Consider the following 25832-nt stretch of genomic DNA (forward strand, 5'->3'; position numbering starts at 1 on the left):
ATTTTATCACAGTTTAAGTGAATTCCAAACATCTTAATACTTATGCCATTATTATCTTGAATTTTAACTCTTCCTAAATTTTAAAGCCATTTAGATATTATCATTTTGTAAACTGTGTTATCTCTCACATTCACTTCATAGACAAAGCAAAAAAGATAGACATTAAGAAAGAAGAGAAGAATACATTTTAGAGAGCAATTAGTAGTCTCATTATCCTGAAAGTCCTGTCGCATGAGCTATGAGCATAAGAAATATTTTCCTACACAAGTGGCTTGAATACAAAAGCAGAGAAAACTACAATCTTAATGTATTCAGGTTAGAAACACAAGGAACTTCAGGATTAGGTAGCTATTAAATTTAACAAATAAAATATACAATCAGCATTTTACAGAATTTCTTTGGGGGAAGTATAATCTTATCTAAGTATCAGATGACTTATAATTCATTATAAAATTGAAATTTAGCTTAATTACAAAGTGAAATATTAAGCCTTTGCAAGGAACTTTTTTTTACCCCCTTCAAAACAAAACAAAACCAAAAAAAAAAAGCAACCAACCAAACAAAAAACATATAACACACACATGCAAACATGCATAAACAAAGCCAAAAACAGAATGAACATTGAACATATTTGGAGAATCAAATCAAGGACATGAGTCCCTAAAATTATTTCTTTTGTCATACTGGACACTGGATACTAGTAAGTGATCTCAATGAGGGGAAATTGGAAATCAAGTAAGAATTTTGGTGAATAATTTCATGAAAATGTTTGTCATTAATTCTCTTAGTCATTTTTCTACTTCTGTAATACCGAGCACACTGAAAAAATCTGATTTTCTGCATTGGTTCTCCCAAATAAGTAATAAATTCATGAGTAAGCAAACTAACTTTAGTTTTAATTTATTTAACTAAGAGTACAAATGCAAATATATTTTTAAACACGGTGGAAAAATAAGGTACTAATGATCTCACCTTAAATGACTACTACTACCAAGAATTTTATTTTTGTCCAGTTATTTTAAATGTATACTACCATGATCACACCCTTATGCCCATATTTGACATCCACTATTTTTGTTTAACATAAAATTATCCACTGACTGTCATTCATTAACATGTCTTTTCAACTTCAGATCTGGTAGATAGAATTGCTATTTTTGTTAACTTTAAGGTTTTCATTCTTGTACTGCAGTCTTTTATTAAGGGGAATGCTTTGCCACTTATCAAATATCATTCTCAAGTAGGCAAAAGTAGACAATATTTCTGGAAGGAAGAAATCTAGGGTTGATTTTAGAATATATTTCTATTTTTATTTATGTTTATGAATGTGTGTCTGTATGTATGCATGTGTCTTGTCCATTCTTTTCCTTTATTTATTTATTTATTTATTTATTTATTTATTTATTTATTTATTTATTTATTTATTTATTTATTTATGTATTTCTGAGACAGGTCTGTGTAGCCCTGGCTGTCCTGGATCTCCCTTTATAGGCCAGGCTAGCCTCGAACATAAAGAGATAAAGAGATCCTCCTGCCTCTGACTCTAGAGTGCTGACATTAAAGTCTTGCACCACCACCTCCTAGTACTTTGTGCATCAGCTGTGGAGGCCAGAAGAGGGTCTTCTTTTCCTCAGAAGCTGAAGTTACAGGCCATGATAAGATGCCTGACACAGGTGCTGAGCACCAAACTGAGGTCCTCTTGAAGAGCATCAAGCAGTCTTAATCAATAAGCCATCTTCTTCAGGCCCTTAGGCTCATTCTAACTAAGCTGTATGTATGATAATTTGTTTAAATCTATCCATTCATCTAATGCTTAATGCTAAAATATTACATTGAGTTTAATAAAAGTTGATTGCAGACATTACATTGTATACTGTCAAAAATTAGAATGAAATGATTTGAACAGTCAATAGGTATGTGTGACTTACATGATAATTTTTGTAATATTTTAATTAAAAGATTCATTTTAATTTATTGCTTATTTAAAAATAGCTTTCCAACCTAGTTGGCCATGTACCATATCTATATTCCCCAGGACTTTTATTACTATAGAAAATGAATCACACTCATGAAATGGTGTTATATCATTACCAGTAGATTGATTGTGCTTTGTATGTCTTGAGAATTTAATTGAATTTGTTGATTTATTTCTTACAGTATGTTGGGAATCTTCTTCGCTGTATATGTTAAGGTTTTGTAAGCAATGAGAAATGGGCATCTTAATAATTTAACACACTCTAAACTCATGCAGATTAGATATACCTTAAATAAATGCCAAGGGTTAAAATAACTGATTATACATATTAGGCAAAAAATTAGTAGGTTTAAGATCAGGTCAAGGAACAACAGGCTTTGCTTTTTCCCATTTGACACTTAATATACATAAATAATTATCTTATGTTACATGGTACTGCTATTCTATTTTTAGCAATTTCCAAATTACTAATGTTTGTGCTGCCTGCATCCGTTAATTCTGAGTTCTTCTCTGTAAAGCTCAGCAGAGAAAACCCTCCTAAAATTTTAGTAAATTCTAGCCTTTTGCTTTAAAGCAGAAAGTTACCTAAAATAGAATAATTGGTAGTCATGTCATTAGTTATTTTCCTAACACTAACAAGTCTTTCTAGGTATTACTACTTATGCAATTAGTGAATAAGTGAAAATTAGAAAGCAATGAAAAAACAGACAGCTAGGGAGCCTTCATGGGATTGACTTAGGCCCTTCGCATGTGGATGACATTGTGTAGTTTCCTCTATTTGTGGGGCTCCTAGCAGTAGGATCAGGACCTGTCCCTGGCACATTAGCTGGCTTTTTGGAACCTTTCCACATGCTGGGATGCCAAGCTCAGCCATGACGCAGCGGGAGGAGCTTAGTTTTGACTCAACTTGATGTGTCTTGCTTTCCTGACTCTCATGAGAGCTCAGCCTCTCTCTAAACAAAGGAGGAGTGGATGGGTGAGGGGTAGATGGGAGGTAGGGAGGGAATGTGAGGAAAGGAGGGAGGGGAAACTGCAGTTGGTATGTAAAATAAATGATAAAAAATGGAAGGACTACTATTTAATTGTATGATACAATAATAATTTCATTTTTATTATAATATCTGGAGAACTACACTTGTTAAAGTGACAAAGAGATTAAAGAAGTCTTTGAATAGAAGACATTTTGAGAGCCCCTCCCTAAGCAAATGAATATTAAAGATAAAGTAAGTATTCAAGAGAGGAAGTTGCAGAACTCACAACATTTCCAACACTATGTGATGGTCATTTATTTTAGACAGGATTCCTCACATAGTTGACACTAAGCTCTTTGTTTTGTCCATTTCAAAGGCTTTTCATTACCCTTAAAGAAAGTCCCTTTCTAAATATGTAAAGACCTGTATAGTTTAGCGTCTCCAGACTTTGGTAACTTTATATGTGCATACCGTTTTTTTACTTCATGAGAATTTCATGTGTACATGTAGTTTACTTTGATCATGTTCACCATATTACATCCCTCCAAGACCTTCCAAATTCACTTCCATAACTTTTAATCTCTTGCCTACTTCATCTGCTACTCTAGTCCCAATGATGTTTCTAGTTGCTTATGTAATATATTTCCTGCCCAAATACAATTCTTACTGATGTTTTCCTTTATGTCCTAAATTTTCATCAAACACACACACACACACACAGAGAGAGAGAGAGAGAGAGAGAGAGAGAGAGAGAGAGAGAGAGAGAGAGAGAGAGAGAGAGAGAGTTTTGTTTTTGGTTTTTCAAGACAGGGCTTCTCTGTGTAGCTTTGGAGCCTGTCCTGAAACTCACTTTGTAGACCAGGCTGGACTTGAACTCACTGAGATCCACCTGGCTCTGTCTCCTGAGTGCTGAGATTAAAGGTATGTGCCACCACCTCCAGGCTATCCTATATCTCTTTATTGAACTTTCAGCTAATGTGCCAAATCATACAAGGAAGCCCAGAATAACTCAGAGTGACAAATCAAAACCCCACTACAGCCAAGGCACACATATAGAAGCAAATCTTCATCATATCTTTATACTTTATTTGTTCCTGATTTTCTGTATTTGTTTCACTTTTATTACATTTCCAAGACCTAACAAACTACTTAGCAAGTTGTAAAAAAAAAATTTCCGTGAATAATTAACATATGTGTTATCTATCTGTACATCAAAATTCACAAAGATGATGGATGGGTCCATGCATATAATGATTGGATGGGGTCAAGTGGAGTGGACAATGTAATAGGCAACAACCCATTCACCTCTAGCTTCTATTTTATGCTCAATCCAAATCTGTGGGGCCAATATCCTTGATCATTTTCCTTATCATTTCATGAAACTAAGTATTTTCATTTGAGAAGTCAAAATATCTAATAAATGTGCTGGCTAGTTTTTATGTAAAATTGACCCAGGCTAGAGTGATGTTAAAAGAGTGAACTTCAATCAAGGAGATGCCCCATCGTAGTGTTATGTGGACCAATTTTGGGGGTCACTTTCTTGATTAATGATTGATATGGTTGGGTCTATCCCAGTCCTAAAGTAGGAAGTACCACTCTAGGTTAGGTGGTTCTGGATGGGCAAGTCATGGGGAGCAAGCCAGTAATCAGCACCCCTCCAATATTTCTATCTCAATTATTGCTTCTTTGTTTCTGATTTGAGTTTTAATCCTAGCAACCCTTGATGAGGGTCTGTGATGTAGAATTGTTAGCTAAAATAAATCTTTTCCTCCCCAATTTACTTTTGGTCATGGCATTTAATGACAACAATAAAAACTCCAACTAAGACAAATAATATACAATAACCAAAATCTAAACTCACTTAAAGCTCAAATCATTACATATTGTGAGTAGAAATATAAACTCAGTCTCTCAATATGAAAAACTGTATCAAAGTCCCCTAATAATTTAAAATAGAACTGTATTAATAGTCAGAAAATCCAATAATTGATTACACCCAATGGAAATCAATGTTAGTCTTCACTCTCCTGTTTATTGATATACTAATATCCCAAAGAATCAATAATTCAAATCAAATTTGAATGCATAAAGAAAATGTGGAGTATGTACACATGAAATACAAGATCACCACATTAAATGAATCACACAGATGTAGAAAATCAAGTACTGTATGATCCCACTTGTATGTAGAATCTAAAAATGTTGACCTCAAAAAGTTGAGACCTGATATATGGTGAATTCTAGGAGTTAGGATAAAAAAGAATCAATGTGCTTTAATTTCATTTACAAAATAAATTCAAGAAGCTCTGATGTGCTATTGTAAACCATAGAGAAGATATTTCACTACAATAGAAATTTCCAAAAGCTGGAATATAGAAATCCAAGCCTTCACTATGAAAAAATGATTTTGGTACAGAGACAAATTATGTGCAACTTTATTTAAATTTCATGCAAAATATACATCTACTCAAACATGTCATGACAACTTATTAATAAGTTCAGTTCTTGTCTTTTAATACATCATATGTAGATATATCTTCATTAACTTTTCTCTTCCTGTAATTATATATGGACTGACTTAAGAGAGATTAAAATGATGAAATAGTTTCCCTGTGCTTCTCCTTTCTTTTGGTTTCTATTTTCCTAGTCTTTTAAAGGCCAACTGAAGTTGAGGATAGAGAGTATGGGAAGGGAGCTCTGTACCCGACCTGACACTTAGTGTTTGGTCTTTTTCTGAGCTTAGGATATGCTTAAACCTAATTCATCACAAGTTGTACAATTCAGAATATTTTAAGGAATTCTATACACATGAAAGGGGTGCTATATAAAATTCTTGATGATTTCTGATTTTCTTCTGTATGTTTTTAAAAAATATTTCACCCTCTGTTACTAGCTCAAGGAGGCTCTTTTTAGAGTTTCTTGATAAATCTCTTCTCCTTCCCAGGAAGCTTTCTTGGGGAAAGAAAATTTCATCTGGAGACTGTAGTTCGAGAGTTTGTTCTTTGGGTCCTGCCAAGCCCATTTATAAAATAAACATACAGACACTTATATTATTTAAACTGTTTGTCCTAGTGGTTCAGGCTTTCTGTTAACTGTTTTTATATCTTAAATTAACCCATTTTTATTAATCTATATTTTGTCACGTGGCTTGTGGCTTATCAGTACCTTACATCTTCCTTGTCATGGCAGTGGCTGGCAGTGTCTCCTTCTCTTTCTTCTTGGTCTCTCAATTTTCCTCTCTGTTAGTCCCGCCTATACTTCTTGCCTGGCTACTGGCCAATCAGTGTTTTATTTATCAATCAGTCATCCACAGCATTAGACCCCTTCAAAGAGATCACTTCTGATCCATGCCTAGTATTCATGCTTGGCACAATGTTAACAAAGATGTAGTAGTTTATCAAATGTTAGCCATCTGTACCTTTAGAGAGCCTCTGGACATCTATTAGGGTACATGTAAGGATCTTTGAACAATCTACTCAAAGCCTCTTAAACTTGTAAGTAAATTGTTTATTCTCCTCCTCTACCATGTCAGCAGTGAAAGTCTCTAATTGTTCACCACAGTTTTTTTTATAGTTCTTTTATTCATGCTCTCTTGAGTCATTTTTAACATGGTAGTAACCTCACAATTTGTACTGAATTTGATATCGTCAGTGCTTGCTCATTGGCTGCTTCTAACTTCAGGCAGCATTGCATCAGCACCCCATTTTAACACATATATAGAGACACACATGCATACTCATTTATATACATGTACAAAGATGCAAATGCATATATATATACTCATTTATATACATGTACAAAGATGCAAATATATATATATATATATATATATATATATATATATATAGAGAGAGAGAGAGAGAGAGAGAGAGAGAGAGAGAGAGAGAGGCACAAAAAGGAAACTATATATAGAAGAAGAAATCACTGTGGGATGTAGAATCCAGCAAAGATTAGTTTAGCTGCTATCAAGATGTGTGACACGCCGGGCGGTGGTGGCGCACGCCTTTAATCCCAGCACTCGGGAGGCAGAGCCAGGCGGATCTCTGTGAGTTCGAGGCCAGCCTGGGCTACCAAGTGAGCTCCAGGAAAGGCGCAAAGCTACGCAGAGAAACCCTGTCTCGAAAAACCAAAAAAAAAAAAAAAAAAAAAAAAAAAGATGTGTGACAAATTCTTTATGTTTTACATTTCTTTTCTTCAAAGTGTAAATAGTCACAAAATTATTCACATTTACTTCTTTTGCTTTTATTTGAAATATATTCACTTTATAGACCTAAGCGATTAATAAAGTGCCGAGGTTACCATGACACAAAAGAAAAAAAAAGTTGCTTTCCATAGTAATGTCTTTCTTCAGTAATACATATGAAAATAGGAAATTTTTAAGGAGTATGTCATTGATGTTATATTTGTTTAAAACTGTTCAGAGCATTGACTGTGTTCCTCCTACACTCTAATGTCATGATAAATGACTGCTGAAGGGAAAGGGATGAAATTACAATGGAAGTTTTCCTGACCAGTCCAAATCTCTAGTTAACTGATTATGAAGAGAAAATAGTGACTTAATTATATTACCCTCTTATCAATCAATATTACTGAATACGATAAACTACAGTTTACTAAACCAATTCCAGATTACATACCCTATATAATTTTGCAGATAAGTACTCATCCAAAAGCCTTCCAATGACAGGTTTCATCTGGGTGTATTTATTAATTAACAATAGTCTTGGTAGAACTAGTGAAACTGAGTTCTTTCACTGAACAGTCAATGTAGGAAATACCTGAGACTTTGATTCAGATAATATAGAAGATAATCAATTCTAATAGAAAGCATAAATGCTGCTACTATTGAAACATTTTTTTTTCATTAGAGGTGTGAAATTTCTCTCTAGAACACAATTTGACATTTATGTTGCTCAGTTATGTTTTAAAACCTGGACTGTTACGTTTTAAAATTTAGGCTGTCTGGAGACTTTAACAATTATCTTTGCTTCTAATTCTCATCTGACTAGCAGAATCTTGCTCTCTATCTCTGGGTTTGCCCCATTACTACAGAATAGCCAATCATCTGCATTTTCCTAAACAATGCTTGTCAAAAATAAAGTAAATCATAAATAAGAATCTTTCCCATCAATTTTCTATCTGCATTTTAACAAAAACACTAATAGTGAGATTCTATCTATCTATCTATCTATCTATCTATCTATCTATCTATCTATCTACCTACGTACCTATCTATCATCTATTTATCTGCTCATTCATCTGTCCATCTATTGATCTATCATTTATCATATCTCTATTTTCCTACAAATATATCCATCTAAATTTTTGTATTGTTGATTTCCCTCTAATTGAGACTACAGAGCTTTAAACAGACATTTTATCATGCTGCAGTGGGTAATGAACCTTTCAAGGGAGAGGAAATAGAATGCAGTGATAAAAGAAAAAAGTGTGGAAAAGAAATAATGGAACCAAAAAAGTTAGATGTGGTTGGGAATATATATTAGAAGAAGCCTCAGTTGAGGAAATTCCTCCATGATATCCAGCTGTAAAACATGTTTGATATTAGTGGTCAATGAGGGAGTGTCTAGCCCATGGTGGGTTCTATAGGAAGATAGACTGAGCAAGTCCTGGGCAAACACCATCCCTCCATGGCCTCTACTTCAGCTCCTGCCTCCAGGATGCTGCCCTATTCAGGTTCCTGTCCTGACTTCCTTCAGTGATGAACAGCAATGCTGAACTGTAAGCTAAATGTATCCTTTCCTCTACACCTTGCATTTTGGTCATGGTGTTTTGTTGCAGCAATAGAAACCTTAACTAAGACAAAGAAATTCTCAAAGAATGAATAAAAATACTATTTTATTAATTAATAACAGAAATATAATAATTTCTCCTCTATAAACATTTACTGCCTGATACGTAATTAATAACACTTATGTTGCAAACATGGCCTATTTTTTTAATGATACACGAAACCACAAGGTAGCATAAGCAGAAATGAATTGCTGTAGCTATATATACATTTATGTGCATTTGTAACACAGTAATTACAGTGAATAAAGTCAGAAAACAATAGAAATGACAAAAGAAAAGTGAATATAAGTATAAAAGTTGCCTCATAATGTACTGTGAAATTTGTTTTTAAATGGTTAATTTTGTACCCAAAACACAATTTTAAACCAATGGTATCCTGCCTACTGAAAATATGAAGTACCTGAATCTGAAAAATTTTGTGTATAGCTCCTAGAAAAGGTAACATAGAGGAAATATTTCACCATGAATTCTAGTGCCCAATAAGAATACAGAGAAACAAAACTGAGCTCTGTTTAGAAAAGCTGTAGTTGAGAGAGCTTACGATGTATGAACACAGTATATGAATATCACATTCCATGGTAAAGTTGATAGTACTTGGTGCTGGCAATGCTTGTACCCAAGAGTGAGAAATCATACATGCCATTATTGCTTATGAGCCATGCTTTCATGAAGTTGGCTTGAATAATTAAACCAGATTGACAGTCATTAACCAAGAAAGATGCACCATAGCTGTGATGGGGAAGGAAGAGGGACCTTTAACACCAGAGCCATTTTTTTTTTCTGTATCTTGTTCTTACTGGTCACATAAAAACATGCTATTCTGTCATTACCTTTCCCAGTTGTAATTCTTCTGTTTCATGGAGGTGCAAAGTATTTAGTTAACATATGTCTAATAATCAACATGGGTTAAGAGAAGATGCAGATTAGGTACCATTTGGATGAGGAAAGGAGTAGAGGGTAGGTGTAAGAATATATTTACTCCAAGTTGAAAAATACTGTGAATCCAAATAAAGCATGGGCACTCTGAATGGACTCATAATTTAAACATAAGTGCTATAGAATAATCTTTTTCTACATTATGAATATGTGTTACTTTCATTAGTTTATAAAAAGCTGACAGGCTGATAGCTGGGCAAGAAGTTAGGCAGGAATGCCAAACTAAGAATGCTGGGAAAGGGAAGGGTGGGGTCAGGAGTTGTCAGCCAGACACTGAGGAAGCAAGATGAGAGTGTCTTACTAAGAAAAGGTACTAAACCATGTGGCTAAATATAGATAAGAATTATGGGTTAATTTAAGTGTAAGAGCTAGTTAGTAATAAGCCTGGACTATCAGCCAAGCATTATAGTTAATATAATTCTCTGTGTGGTAATTTGGGAAGTGGCTGCTGGGTATTTGGGAGCTGCTTGTGGGACAGAAACTTCTGTTTTACACATAAGACCTTCAAATTAAAGCAACAAGGAAAAAAAAGTATCAAAGAAAGCATTTTATAGCATTAGAGTAGATAAGGATTTTTAAGAAAAGATCACAAAGATAAAAACATGTAAAGATTATATCAAATGGAAATGTTTTTGCACAAAAACAGAATAATGATCACATGAGTAAAAAGACAAACCAGAAATAAAAGGGCGAACATACTAGCAAGTTATTGAAGTGACAAAGAGTCAGTACCTAGAATATATGAAATTCTAAATCCTTAATGGCTAATATTAGCAAAATTATTTAAATGGATAATAGATTGAAATAGGTATTTGTACCAAGAAGACATAAACTTAGCCATCGTGTATTTGTAATGTACTGAAATCATTATCCAGAGAAATTCAACTCAATATCAAAATGAGGTACCAGCTTATTTGTTACAAAGACCAATAGCAAAATAGCAAAATACATCCAACATGACACAGGACAAATACTATTAAATTACTTCATATACATAGTAGAAGGAATTGATTTCAAAGAAATTAACAGTAGAATGTTGCCTATCAGATGCTAAAAGAGGACAGAATGCAGAGACACAAGAAATGGTTGCCCAGAAGGTACAAAATTACACTTAGTTCTAATAATTGCTGGTACACTATTGCACAGTAAGGTATTTCATGTGTGGTGTTCTTCAGTAAGGTAGAAGGCATGATTTTTTTAATATCTTAATAAAAATAGTTAAAATTTGCCAATATGAATATAGTTAATCTGATTTACAATTTATTGCATACACACTTCAATTTGATTAATGATTAGGACTGTATTTTTGAGGATACCACATACCTAAACTGCATGATAAAGACAAAAAACGCATTGGGGCTGAAGAGAAAAATTTCTGCTTGGTGGCTTGTTTCCGAAGTCTCAGAGGATGTTATGAAGGCTGCTGGGAAACAAAAATGCATCATAATTCTTACACAGCTGTGAGCATACTTAGAAGGCAGCTTGATGTCTTGTCAATTTAGTTAACCTACTTTAGTCTACAACCTCTCCAGTCATTGGTTGATAACCAGACTTAAAACACCAAGCATATGTTCCCCGCTGTGCAGCCAACCTCCACTGCAATCAGACAGGAGTTGATTAGTCTTAAAACAGTCATGCATCTATTGCACAGGTGGGCACAACTTTCCAAGTAGAACGCCATTTGGTTTATAGGATTCGAAACAGATGTAGACTGTGCTGGTTAGTCTTATATCAATGTGACACACAAACTAGAGTGATCTGAAAAGAGGGAACCCTGATTGAGAAAATACCTCCATAAGATCCTGCTGTAAGGCATGTTCCTAATTAGTGATTGATGGGAGAGGGCCCAGACATTGAGGGCGCTTCCATTCCTGAGCTGGTGGTCCTAGGTCCTCTAAGGAAGCAGGTTGAGCAAGCTATGAGAATCAAATCAGTAAGCAGCAACCCTCCATGGTCTCTGCATTAGCTCCTGCCCTATTTGAGTTCCAGGCCTGACTGGCTTCGATGATAAACAGCAATATTAACTGAAAGTCAAATAAATCCTTTCCTCCCCAGCTCGCTTGATCATGGTGTTTTTGATGCAGCAATAAAAACCCTAACTAGGACAGAGGCTATCATAGAGAAACACAGCTCACCAAAATCAAAGAGCAAAGAGAGTGTGGTTGCCTGACTTCAACTGACACAACTACAATGTAACCTCTAAACATAAGGCTCAGGGAAAATTGCAGAAGAGGGAGCAGAATGTAGATTATTCAATTGCAACGGTTCAGCCCTAAACACATTCAAGCAACACTGAATGGACACAGTCACACACACACACATACACACACACACACACACACACACACACACACACACACACATCACTGTATGTATATGTATGTGTCAATAATAGAGAAGACGTGTTCATGTATTTCAAAGAGAGTTGGAGGGGTGAGGGGAGTGGAAATTATATATATGAATGCATGAAATTAGTAGACATTTGGCCATGTCTCTCCAGGGATGGTGTCACTCAACGCATGATAAAGTCATTGGTAGACAATATTTCCAAATGATTCACACAAAGAAAAGAATGGGAATGGATATATTATTTTACAAGGTTAACACAAAATGAATTTGGATTTCATTTTAGATTCTGACAAAACTGATTTCAGAACAAGGGTGATAATGAGCAATGCATTGCATAAAAACAAAAGAATCGATTGTTCAGGGAGACAAAATAATCTTAAATAAAGAGACCATTTATCTATGAATTCAGAAGAACATAGTTTTGCCTCAGAGACATGAGGTAAAAGCTGAACTGAAAGAGAAATAAATATAACACTGTTACAGGCAGAAACTTTAACAATTCTCTGTCAGTAATTGTTAGATGAAGCAAACAGCCACTCTGAAGGAGTACACATCACTTGAATAGCCTTGTCTATCAAACTGGTCTAAGTGACACTTATGGAATACATCATCCCACACAGAAGCATACACATTCTTCTCTAGCTTTGCCTGGAACATTCTTCAAGACAAACCAAATTCTGAGCCATATAAAACAGGCTAGTAATTTTTATGGAGTTTGTGTTACTATACATATTCCCACATAAAAATAAGATTCAATTAGACAGAAATGAAGAAAAATAACTAAATGATACCTACAAACACATGTGAATTATACAAAAGTTATAAATATTCCATATGATTTATGTTTGTATTTAAGGTAGTTAAATGCTTTTTTAAAATTCAAATTGTTTCTTTTACTAAATAATGAAATGCAATTTATCAAAATTTGTGATCCTGGAAACTTAATATAAAAGAAAAATTCTATCATTAAAATAGTATAATATGAAGGCAATCTACATTCTATAGCATGTTCAAATAATGACTGACTCAATAAGTCAGTTGAGAGTTTTGCCAGGCATGCAGGCACACATACGTAGTTCTAGTACTTGGAAGGTTGAAGAAAGGGGATTCCTGTCAGTTCACACTCAACTTGATCTACAGAAGGCTAAAGAGCTGTAGCTAGTTATGGAGAGAAAGTCTCAAAGAGCAAAGAAATCACACACACACACACACACACACACACACACACACAGCAAAAGAACAATAGACAATTATTCTGTGCAAGAAAATCTCAGTAATTTATATAATATTCTATTTGGGAAAGTTTGAAAGGTCAGGTGCTGCTCACTCTATGAAAGAATTATTTTTCCAAAGAATGCTATGTGGCATGATAGCAAAAAAAAAACAAAAAACAAAAAAAACGATGATCAACAGTTCTTAGTCAGGTGATTCATCTTGACTTGGTGTGTCTCATGGTCTTTGTTTCTTGGAGGAAGTGTTTTCAGCCCTAATGAGAAAAAATTACAGACACACACACACACACACACACACACACACACACACACACACTGAATTACATGTACTATAGGATGTTTTTGTAAATAAACCTACTAGTTATAGTATAGTCATAGTATGATACTTTATGAATTTTCAGTTTTCTGTATTGCTATTTTTCTTTTTTTTAATTTTTTTCTTTATTAAGAAATTTTCTACTCACTCCACATGCTATCCACAGACCCCCCTCCTCCCACCCCCAGCCCTCTTTCCCGAGCCACTCCACATCACCACGTGCCCCAAATTGAGGTCTCCCATGGGAGTCAGCAAAGCCCAGCACACTGAGCCTAGGCAGGTCCAAGCCTCTTCCCACTGCACCAAGGCTGTGCAAGGTGTCACACCACAGGCATGGGATTCCAGAAGCCTACACATAGAACAGGGACAGATCCCAATCCCCCTGCCTGGGTGCCCCCCAAACAGTTTGAGCCAATCAATTGTCTTCCATATCCAGAGGGCCTAGTTCATTCCCATGGAGGCTCCACAGTCACCAGTCCACAGTTCATGGGCTTCCACTAGTGTCTCCAGTCATCTCTGCATGTCCTCCCATCATGAATTCGATGTCCCTCACCTGCAGTATCTCTCCTCTCTCTCATCAATTGGATTCCTGGAGCTCAACCTGGTGCCTGGCCATGGATCTCTGCATCTGCCTCCATCAGTCACTGGACAAAGGCTCTATAATAATAGCTAGGTTATTTGGTAGGCTTGTCACCAAAACCAACATGTGGACCAATGGAATCGAATTGAAGACCCTGACATTAATCCACACACCTATGTACATATGATTTTCTACAGAGAAGCCAAAATTGTACCATGGAAAAAAGAAGGCATCTTCAACAAATGGTGCTGGTATAACTGGATGCCAACATGCAGGAGATTGCAAATAGATCCATATCTGTCGCCATGCACAAAACTCAAGTCCAAGTGGATCAAAGATCTCAATATAAATCCAGTTACACGGAATTTGATAGAAGAGAAAGTAGGAAGTAGTCTGGAATGAATTGGCACAGGAGATCACTTCCTAAATATAACACAAGTAGCACAAACACTCAGAGCGACAATTAATAAATGGGACCTCCTGAAACTGAGAAGCTTTTGTAGAGCAAAGGGCATGGTCAATAAGACTAAATGACAGCCTACAGAATGTATTACTATTTTTCATCCCTCCATTTTTCTTCAGTATTTATTGTCTGACCCCTTCCCTAAGGAGTCCCTACTTTTCCAATTTCCCAATCACATCAATTAAATCCTGCCATTCCTCTTTACCTTTCTCTGATCATCTTCTGTATTCAACTCCCTTTCTATCCCTGAGAAGGCTCCTTTTCCCCATTTCCCTAATTAGATAACTTGCATCCTGCTAGTCTCCTCTCTATTGCTCCCCAAACTCTCTATTCTGACAATGTTCTCATTTTACTTTTCTGGTTTTTGTGGTTACTACAGGGCATATACTCACATCTGAAGATTTGGAGCTAGGGCCTTCCAGTAAAGAGAGAATGAGTGATATTTGGTGTGGGGTCGGGATCACTATTAAATAGGGTATATTTTTACCTTCATCCCACAGTTAGAGCAGATTTTAGTATTTTGGATGCTTTGCACTAGACACAATTATTAAAAATGAATTGAACCTACCAGATTATTGGACACTTTTCTTCAAATCCAGTGATCTCAGCAGTATTTCTATCACATATCCACTGTGAAATATGATCATAAGTTTTCTATATAAACTTCAATAGGACACATGTGCCAAGAATAAAGGTTATTACTGGGTGTATCTGTATGGTTCCTTCTCTATAAGAACAATATTTGAATCAGTGGACTCAAGAAAGAATGAGTGTGACTTTTTTTTAATAAGTCATTTACCTTTGTCTTATAAGAAAGTTGGCAAGTATAAGCAGTAGGCATTCCATAAGTCCTCTCTATTGTTATGATATCATTTCCTGTATAGCTTAGAAAAGAACAAAATGGAACAAAGAAAAAGGTGAAACTCATTATAGTATAGTCAAAATATTTAAATCAAGCTTCTGTCTGGAATAGAGATTCTTGTGTATAATCTCAGAACATCAGATGTTGAAACACAAATTCAAGGCCATCTTTGGCTACATTGTGAATACCTAGGCCAGCTTTGAAAACAGGGTAATTTATTCATTTAAATAACATCATTAACAACAATAAGCCAAACAGCTGTAACAAATATAGCTCTAAGAAAACAAAATCAAAGATGCTTGTGGGGTTTTTGTGTATATGTGTGAATTTTCTACGTGATTATTTCCGTCTACTATTATAAATGAATTTGCCCACTCAGTGTACATACAATTTTCTTAGCGCAAAGTCTTTTACTTGTTCACCTTCATTGGATATTTTAGAGTACTTTATTAGACTTGCATCACAAGTGATTTTCAATTCCTAAATCAGAGTTTTCAGTTTGGATTTTATAACATACTGTATCTGCATTAACGTAATCAAAATGTTCGACATATCAAGTTGAATTTACTATCCATTAAAAATCTGTATTTACAAAACTGGTAATACATGTACAGATGTGATCTGTGTAATTTAGTAACCCCACTTGAAAAAAAATCCATCTATTGTAGATTTACTGTAAACGATTTCATTGAAAAATTTGTATTTGCAGTTCCTATAAAAAAAAATAGTGAGTGGCTGGGCAGTGTTGGCACATGCCTTTAATCCCAGCACTCGGGAGGCAGAGCTAGGTGGATCTCTGTGGGTTCAAGGCCAGCCCAGTCTACAAAACAAGATCCAGGACAGGCACCAAAGCTACACAGAGAAACCCTGTCTCAAAAACCATACACACACACACACACACACACACACACACACACACACACACACACACACACAAATTGAGTGTTATATTTATTGGCATGGGAGGTTACTAAATAATGACTTTTCTATTCTCTGTATCTGAACTTTAATGAGTGCCTTGAGATCACAAGAGGTGTGTTCTGTACAAAAGGTTCCCAAAACATGTTTTATCATTCTTATGAAGCACAACCATTTCTGTAAATTCCCCGAGAGAACTGTTTATGTGTTTTCCTTTGGAAAATTATTGCTCATTAATTTATTTGTGACTTTTCAAATATGTTTAGGCAGTCAGAACTTTGTAGTATCACATAGTAATACAAAGAATAAAACAGAAAAGGTTTTAAGAATAATTATAATAAAAAAGAACACGTGCATCATCCAGTCTCTTGAAGCACCAAGGAGAGTACAAAGCCGAGGCAGGCAGACTATGCATCTATTCTGCCTCACTTCCTGAACTGGCATATCTCAACCCCATTGTCCACCTTGCCCTCTAGGGTTTGTGCCCCTGACTTCTATGCCTCTCAGACTTTAGAACTTAACATGAATTCTAAAAATCTTGGAACAAATTCTCATTTCTTCCATTCTTCTTGGTTAAATAGTGTGAAGCATAGAAATCTGCTACAGAGAGAGTATTATTCTGTAAAGTGTCCTAAGACCTAGAACATTTTTTCCATATCCTTAAGAAGAATCATCAAAAATGTTTTTTTTTTTTTAATAAAGGATGCCACTGGGAATTTATACACTCCTGTTCTTATAGAGGTAATCTAAAATTTTAGGTTTCTAGATTCTGACTATGCTGTTTTGAAAAATTTAGATTAGGAAAAATTGACAAAAGGCATATGTAGCTGAAGTTTCTTGGAGTCTCGCCAGGGCCTGCAGCTGCTCAGACCCAAGTAAGCACACAGAGACTTATATACTTATAAACTGTATGGCCATGGAAGGCTTCTTGCTATCTAGTTCTTCTATCTTAAATTTACCCATTTCTATTCATCTATACCCTGTCATGTGGCTTGTGGCTTACCAGTACTTTTACATCTTGCTTCTCATAGCAGTGGCTGGCAGCGTCTCTTCACTCAGCCTTTTACTTCCCAGAATTCTTCTCTCTGCTTATCCCACCAATACTAAACTTCCTGCCTGGCTACTGGCCAATCAGTGCTTTATTTATCAATCAATCAGAGCCACACATTCACAGCATACAGAAAGACATCTGTAGCAGGCATAAAACTGCTATTTTTCTTTTGTGTTTTGTTTTGTTATACCTTAATATGATGTAGCTTGTGATGTATGGGACTGGATGCAGTGTCAGGTCCACAGAGGACATTGTATGAGATGTACAAGACTTAAGGGCCAGCATTAAGACTGAAACAAAATGACACAGTTGGCTTTTCACTGAATAAAATAAAAATGAGGAAGCTCAGATGACTACTCCAGAGGAGGAATGATTATGGTGCTTCAAGGGACCTCACCATAAATGCTAAAGCATTGTTCACGAATGAGCAGATTTCACATTGGAGGAAGGAAGAAAGGAGTAGGAAATCATGCTTGGCTACATTGCAAGTTCAAGGCCAGCCTAGGCTACATAACTGATATTCATTCTCTCTGTCTCTCTGTCTCTCTGTCTCTCTGTCTCTCTCTCTCTCTCTCTCTCTCTCTCTCTCTCTCTGTCTCTCTCTCTCTCCCCCCCTTCCTCTCTGTCTCTCTGTCTCTCTCTGTGTATGTGTTTGTGTCTAATGTCTGGTTGTGAGTCTTTATTTGTTCCCATCTACTGTGGGAGGAAGCTTCTCTGATGATAGCTGAATAAGCCACTGATCTGTATGACAGAATATCTTTAAGAGTGATTTCAGCACCACATTTTTCTTTTGTAAAACCAGTAGTATCTGGTTTTATCCTAGTTCTCTGGGCTATCTAATCACTGGTTCCTGATCAACCAAGCATTATCAGGTACGGTACAGTGGGACTTAAGTCAAATCAGACATTGATTGGTCACTCCCAGAAGCTTGACGCCACCATTGCCCTCGCATATTTTGCAGGTATGACAGCATTATATATCAAAGGGTTTGTGGCTGGATTGGTGTTTATGTTTCTCTTTTGGTCACCTGAAGAGGGACCTCCCTGTACAAAAACACTAGAACACTGGGGTAAAAGTTCTATGTAGGCACCAGCTTGAACCTCTTCACGTTTAATGAGCTGTGTGGATGTTGTCTTCTGCCATGGCACCTTGTTGTTAGTTTGTCTTGGCAAAGGGCTGGGTGGTTTGGGGACGTATATGGGACCCTTTGGCTAATAACTCAATTGGGTGTAAACCAGTCCCAGTACTGGAAGCTTTGTTTGGTAACTAGAGATGGTCTTTTGAAACTCTGTCTTCCCCATTATATGGAGACTTCACTAGGCTCATTTTTGTACTTTTTAGAAAGTTTTCATTCCATTAAGTTTCCATACCATCCCTGAAATACCCATTAATATTAGCTGTCTCTCTCCTTATTCTTCCCTCTCCCTACCTCATCCTCTCATTCTAGTTCCCCGACTTATCCACAAAATCTTTTCTATCCCTCCCTCCTAGGGAGATCCATGGGTCCACCTAGTCACTTCTTCTATACCTAACCTCTCTTGGTCTAAGGATTGAAGCTTGGTCATCACTTATTTAATGGCTAATATCTACATATAAGGGAAGAAAGACATTTTCCTTTCTTGGTCTGGATTATACATTAATTTTAAATGTAGAGAGGAAGAAGTCAAGACACTAGAATCTCCTTAAAATTGCTGATGTGAGCTAGGTGTTCTAAATAATTTTTTCAATTGGGACAATTTGTGACATAAAACTACATAATCCTAGGAAACATCTTATGCATGTTAGAGTGGAACCAAGTTTGCAATTCCCCCAAAGTAATTTAACTTAATGGCCCAGAATTACTCATACACTGCAAGATAAAAATGCCACAGGCAATGGATATTTTTGCCTTACTCTTGGCTGTCAGGAGACAATTGTTTTCTCTTTGATTACCTGACAGATTGCTGGGTCTCCTAGTTTTCAGAGACACAGTCTGTTTCCTCCAGGCTTACTGCTGGCTAAGTGCCACCTGTAAATCTCCCTTTTCTAGTTGACCATCAGTTTTTATGACAGGATAGTCCTGCTTTTCCTCGGGTTTTCAAATGTTTGTAAGGTATTTCTTCTCTATGACACACAGAGAACACAACTCTGGGTGTTTATTTTTCTTCTGCGTGGTATCATTTCCTCTCAGGAGTTCAACTTACAATTCACAAATGGTCATTTCGCAAAGGTTATTCCGTTCAGAAACCTCTAAATTTAAGAACATAGATGGACATTCACAGTGCTCTCTTCTGTTTGTTTCTCTTCTTTTTCAACATGTTATTGGCTGCTGGAACCATAACCAGTGTATCAATTAGAATTTTAGGGAAACTAACAAGGAATTTTCAATTTTATAATGAAAAGATAAATTGAAAGTAGTTTTTGTTCCTTGGAAGGCTATGTTGAAATGACTATATGACAAAAATATAATTTAGCTTATTCATTTGATAAATTTCTTCTTCTATTATGCTATTTACTTCTTTAGCAAGTAGGAAGGTCTCTATTCCTTACATGATACATACCCAGAGTTTAGTTAGAAGTAGTCTTCAAATTTTCTTCTCACATCTGCTAGTATATTGTTAGCTCGTTGGAAAGCACTGAGTTTGCGGAGAGATTATTTTGAAGACAGAAATATACCATACATTTTTCAAGTTGGAAAGGACAAAGGTTCAGTGAATCCTGGAGAAATAAGGCTTCCTTCTTTAACTGTGTATCAGTGGTTCTCCACCAGTGAGTCACAGTCCCTTTGTGGGTCACATATCAGACATTCACCCTACAATTCATAATAGTAACAAAATTACATTTATGAAGTAGTAACAAAAATAATTCTATGTTTGGGGGTCACTACAACGTGAGGAACTGTATTAAAGGGGTGTAGCACCAGGAAGGTTGAGAACCACTCTTCTAGACAGTCTTCAGGTATCATTTAAAAAAATCTCCAGAACCTCCTCTATAAGAGGATCAGCCAAGTCATCGACATTCTCAAAGAGAATACAGAGTCCAATCAGGACTCCCCAAATTATTCTGAGGATGACCACACTGAAGAGAAAAGTTAGCCTTGATCCATATACTTCTGCACTAGGTAAAATTTCAGGATGCAACAGAATCACAAGTGTTCCAAATTCCTCTCTGCATTTATCAATAGAGAAACTGAATAAAAAATTGCTTAAACACTGAAAATAAAACCAAACAAAATGTATATTTTCCAGACGACAATTTCACTTAATCATAATTACTACACACTTAAAACATTTCATTTTATTTCTGATCAACTGAAATAACCCCTGATTCTATTCAGTTGAACTTGAACATGTTAATATTTAAAGAAGTGACTGTGACTTTAAATGTGACAGCCATAGAGTTGCAGGTAAGTTTGGCTCTGGATCATTGTTACTGGATGGACCTTCTTTTAATGATCTCAACCTCTATACACTTCTGAGAGGAGACCTTTGAAAACCTTGTTTTTTTCTGTGACTTGTTTTATCCAATTAGACCTAAGAATCTGAAAAACACATTTAAGAAATGTCTGAGCTTTTCCTGTATCCTACTTGTTTTTAGGAAATAAACATCCGGAAAACATGATACCATACTGACCCAACAAATGTGTGCCAACACAACAAAGGCCTGTAGCAGGAATTGTTAGAAGGTCTTATTAATAAAAATCAAACCCAGGGCCAGGTATTAGGGTGAATGCTGGGAGATCAGAGAAGCAGAACAAGCCAGAGCTTCCTCACCTCGCCAGTTCCTCAGGTGATCCTGTTTCCTCAGACTGGAAGCCTCTGAGTCCTCATCTGAATGAATCTCAGCTGAACTGTGCTGCTCAAAGCCTAAAAGCTTAACCAGCTCTAGTTCCTGGTTTTCACTCCTTATATATCTTTCTGCTTTCTGGCCTCACTTTCTGGGATTAAAGGTGTGTGTCACCATGCCTGGCTGTTCCCAGTGTGGCCTTGAACTCACAGAGATCCAGACAGATTTGTGCCTCTGGAATGCTAGGATTAAAGGCGTGAGCGCCACCATTTTCTAGCCTCTGTATCTAGTGACTGTTCTGTTCTCTGACCCCAGATAAGTTTATTAGGGTGCACAATATTTTGGGGAACACAATATAACCACATTTCCCCTTTTTTGTCTAAATTTTAAAACAAAGCTTATAACTAACACAAGAAAAACTATATCCAATAAGTACAATAACTATATACAATATATACAAGCAATAAATACCTAAATAATGTCTGGTCCATTTGCATTTGACAGATTCAGATAAAAAACTCTATTATATATATTGACAATGTCCAGTCCAGTAACATTTGATTAACTCAGACAAAAAATTTGCATTACTTATCCTATTTAAAACAAGTAGTTCCTTTTTAAAAGTGGATTCAATAATCTCCCTTTTTATCTTGTCATATCCATATTCTCTCTTTTTTTCTTTTCATATTAGATTCAATAATCTACCTTTTGTCATTTTTGTATCTTCCCCTTTTTCTTTTTAGAGTAGATTCATTGATCTACCCATTTATCTTATTATTCCTTTATTTTTTTTCCTCAGAGTAGAGTCAATGATCTACCGCATATCTATATTCTCTTCTTTCTTTTTTCTTAAACAAAACTTCTGAATCTAATCTGCATGTCCAGCTTTTTTCTTGACCATTAACAATTAACAACTTGTAACCAACCATTGTAAACAATGACAATATCCAAAACTCATTAAATGACCAAAAACCTCCCATCCTACATCTTGGGAATGTGGGTGTCGTTTTCTTAAAATTACTTCCTGCTTTCTGGGGGTGAAGACATCGTTAGGGAATTCTAAAAAAGAAAATATTTGGGTTAATTGTCACGTCCTGAGAGAGTTAGCTTTATCATTCGTCCAGTATCTGCATGATGGGAAAGTGCCAGGCTTGTCTCAAGTCCTTGCTCAAGTAGTTTATGAATCTGGATCATCTCAGCTAGCCATCTTGAAATTGTCCTGAACAGTTTGTAGTCCAAAGTCGATCTTTCTGTGGTGTTAATCAGCTTAATGGCTTTACCATAGTCCATGTGGAATCATCTTTGTGGTGTCCCATCATCCTTTTGAAGATTTCAAAGTTGCTATTAGGTGTGGTCATAGTTCCCTGTAGTGGCTTGTTTTTTTTTGTTGTTGTTGTTGTTGTTTTTTGTTTTTTTTTTTTTGTTTTGTTTTTTTGTGCCTCCTCTGTGGTTTGGAGCAATCACAGTCTGATAAATGTCTGTCTCTTGGAACCATGAATGTCCTTCCCTAGAAGAGAAAATCTTCACAGCAATTTCTCCCCACCATTTGTCTTGCCAAACTTTTCAAAACTGACCTTTCCTGATGTTTTCTTGTAACACAATGGGCCTGGCACTTCTTCTCTAAACAAGCAGCAGTGAACCCTTCATCCCAGGTAGCAGCATCACTGCAGTCATCAACACGATGAGAAGAAGCCAGCAACCCAGAACAGCAGCCTCTGCCTCCATGGTCCCACTGCCACCGTTTATAGCTCAGCCGAAGCTTCTCCTTAGCAAGCCTCCTAGGTCGGCCTCAAACTCGGGATCCTCCTGCCTATGCCTCCTTCAGTAAATCCTACCATTGTGCTCCACCACAACCGGATGAGGATAGCTCAGGTCTGAGCTGGGGCCCAAAAGGCCACAGGCAAGCGGCTTTTTCATGAATTCGTACCACGAACTTTGGGCACCAGATGTAGCAGGAATTGTTAGAAGGTCTTATTAATAAAAATCAAACCCAGGGCCAGGTATTAGGGTGAATGCCGGAAGATCAGAGAAGCAGAACAAGCCACAGCTTCCTCAAAGGCTCATATACTCTGCAGGCTTATAAGTGAGACTGCTACATACCATCCATCTTAGTTCATTTCCAGATGAACAAATCTCACTTGTCTCTTAATTGAAATTAAAACTGTTAATACCAGAAGAATGATCTAGCTACCCCACTGATGGTGAGATAATGCATGTCTATTGTTTCAAATCACTGTAGTTGGAAACAGTTGTTAATTTTTCAAAGCTAAGCGTTGTCATGTTTGCTGTATCCTTGCATACCTCATCAGGGACTGACCTGACAGGGATAGCAAGGGAATGCATAAATGACAGACATGCAGACTCACAGAAGCAAAAGCCTGGGATCAGGTATACTGGACTATGATGGGAGAAGACTGAAAGCCCAGAATTTCAGTGTATTTATGATGTACAGTTGAACATGGAGGCAGAGTTATTGTATACAGCTGAATTAGGGAAGGAGGTTTAGCTGATCTCAGTAGGAGCAGTCTTTGTGGAAAGCAGTCTTCAGACTGTAAATATCTGGAGAGGAGAGATTTTGGTGACATTTTCCGCATACACTGTCAACACTCGCACTTGGATAATAAAGAAGGCTTTGCCAGCCCTCCGATCTTCACTGAGGGAAGCAAGCAATGCCACTCATATGGGACAGAGACACTGGAATCCTTGACATTCCTATACCCTGTGATCCTTGACGTGGCTGTATCTTTGTCAACAGTAGATATTCACTCAGGATGCCATTCACTCAGGGCCTTCTCTGTGGCCCACTCATACCCTACGGTTGCTGGAAAGAAGTTAATTATTGATAGTGCTCCTCTTCAATTGCATACATACTATTTTAGTATGGTAAATCATGTGACCACCCTAATTAAAAAGCAAAAATGGATATCCCAAACTGCACTAAAAAGCAATTTGCTATGTGTGGAGTTTGAGAAGTCCCAGTATAAAACTCTGGCTGTCTTCATGAATTAAGAACTAATTAAGTGAGAGATGTGGAAAACAGACAAATGAAAATGGATATATCAGCTCTGTCATTGGAGCATGCTAGTTTGGAAAATGTTCTTTAAGGATTTAGAAGCAATGTGCTCTCTGACACTTCACCTCAATTAAATTTATACACATTATCATTAATAGAGTAGAAAGAATGCAGAATCACAGGAGTTTTAAAGAAAATAAAAATAAATAAAAATGGGCATATATGGCCCTTGTTTATATATTGGTATTAACCAAGAATTCAACTGGTGCACGCTATTTTTATAATTAAAACCAATAGGAATTATAATAAGAGGCAATCCTTTCATGCAGTCTATTTTTCAACTACATTATCCTATTGAAGTAGATGTAAAATTGCACAGTGATATGGAGAAGTGAGAAGTCAATAAATAGGAGGGCCTAGGATGGTTTTAGGATTTTGAAAATAGTAAATGGGAGAAATGCTGGGGTTCAAAGAAACAGTACACAGAGATCTGGGTGCTCCATATTGAGGTTTATGAAAAGGATAATAGGCGGATGATGGATGAAATGGCATAGAGTTGTGACTGAAAGAGAAAATCAGACGAAAATTGAATTTATTTGACATATGACAATCAATGGGATCATCATGCATCATTGAAAAATGAAAAGAATCCTCAATGGTGACAATAATAATATTTTCTGTTTGTTTTATTTTACTTTTTTTTTTTTAAATGGGCCCAGAGAGGTGGCTCAGCATGTGAGAGCATATAGTGCTTGGGATGACCATCCATGGTTTTCAATTTGACTCAAACAAGAGTTAACTAAAACACAAGCAGCTGGGCACACCTCTGAAGTATTTTTCTTTCTTAAATAAGTCTCTGGAAGTGGGGAGAGCCAACTCTAGTCTTGTTTTTGAGGTGGGAAGACCCACCTTTAAACTGGGCCACACCTTCTGCTGGCAGCCTGTGTAGGGACTTGGAAGAAGGAAGCTTGCTCTCTGCCTGCTTGTGCTCACGCTTGCAGACAACGCCACTCCTTCACTGGCATTAGAGCCTACTTCTTGTCGATTCTGTCATATACTGAAAACCAGCTAAGATATCCAGTCTTGTGAACTGAACAACAACTGGATTTTTTTTACCTTCCATTGGTAGAAAAGCACTGTTAGACTAGCTGGACCACAGCCTATAAACCATTTTAATAAATCATATATATATATATATATATATATATATATATATATATATAGAGAGAGAGAGAGAGAGAGAGAGAGAGAGACAGACAGACAGACAGACAGACAGACAGACAGACAGACAGACAGAAACAGAGAGAGAGAGACTCACACATATTTTAGGCCAATCCCCCTACAGTAAACCTCTCATCCTAGGATTTGTCTATCATGCAGACCCCTGAAGACAGGCATAGAACTGTGACCTGGAGGTTCTGCCAGAATAGCAAGATTATAACCACACACACACTGTTCCAAATTATGCCTTTACTATCTTTCCTTGACATTTCAAATCTTTTTTTAGGACACATGGACTTTTTTTCATATCTGTACCTTTTTCTCTCCCATAATATGATCAATCCCATACCTGTCTACAATGAAAACCCT

Source organism: Peromyscus maniculatus, chromosome 18, assembly GCF_049852395.1.
Source record: "Peromyscus maniculatus bairdii isolate BWxNUB_F1_BW_parent chromosome 18, HU_Pman_BW_mat_3.1, whole genome shotgun sequence".
In the NCBI taxonomy this organism is placed as follows: domain Eukaryota; kingdom Metazoa; phylum Chordata; class Mammalia; order Rodentia; family Cricetidae; genus Peromyscus; species Peromyscus maniculatus.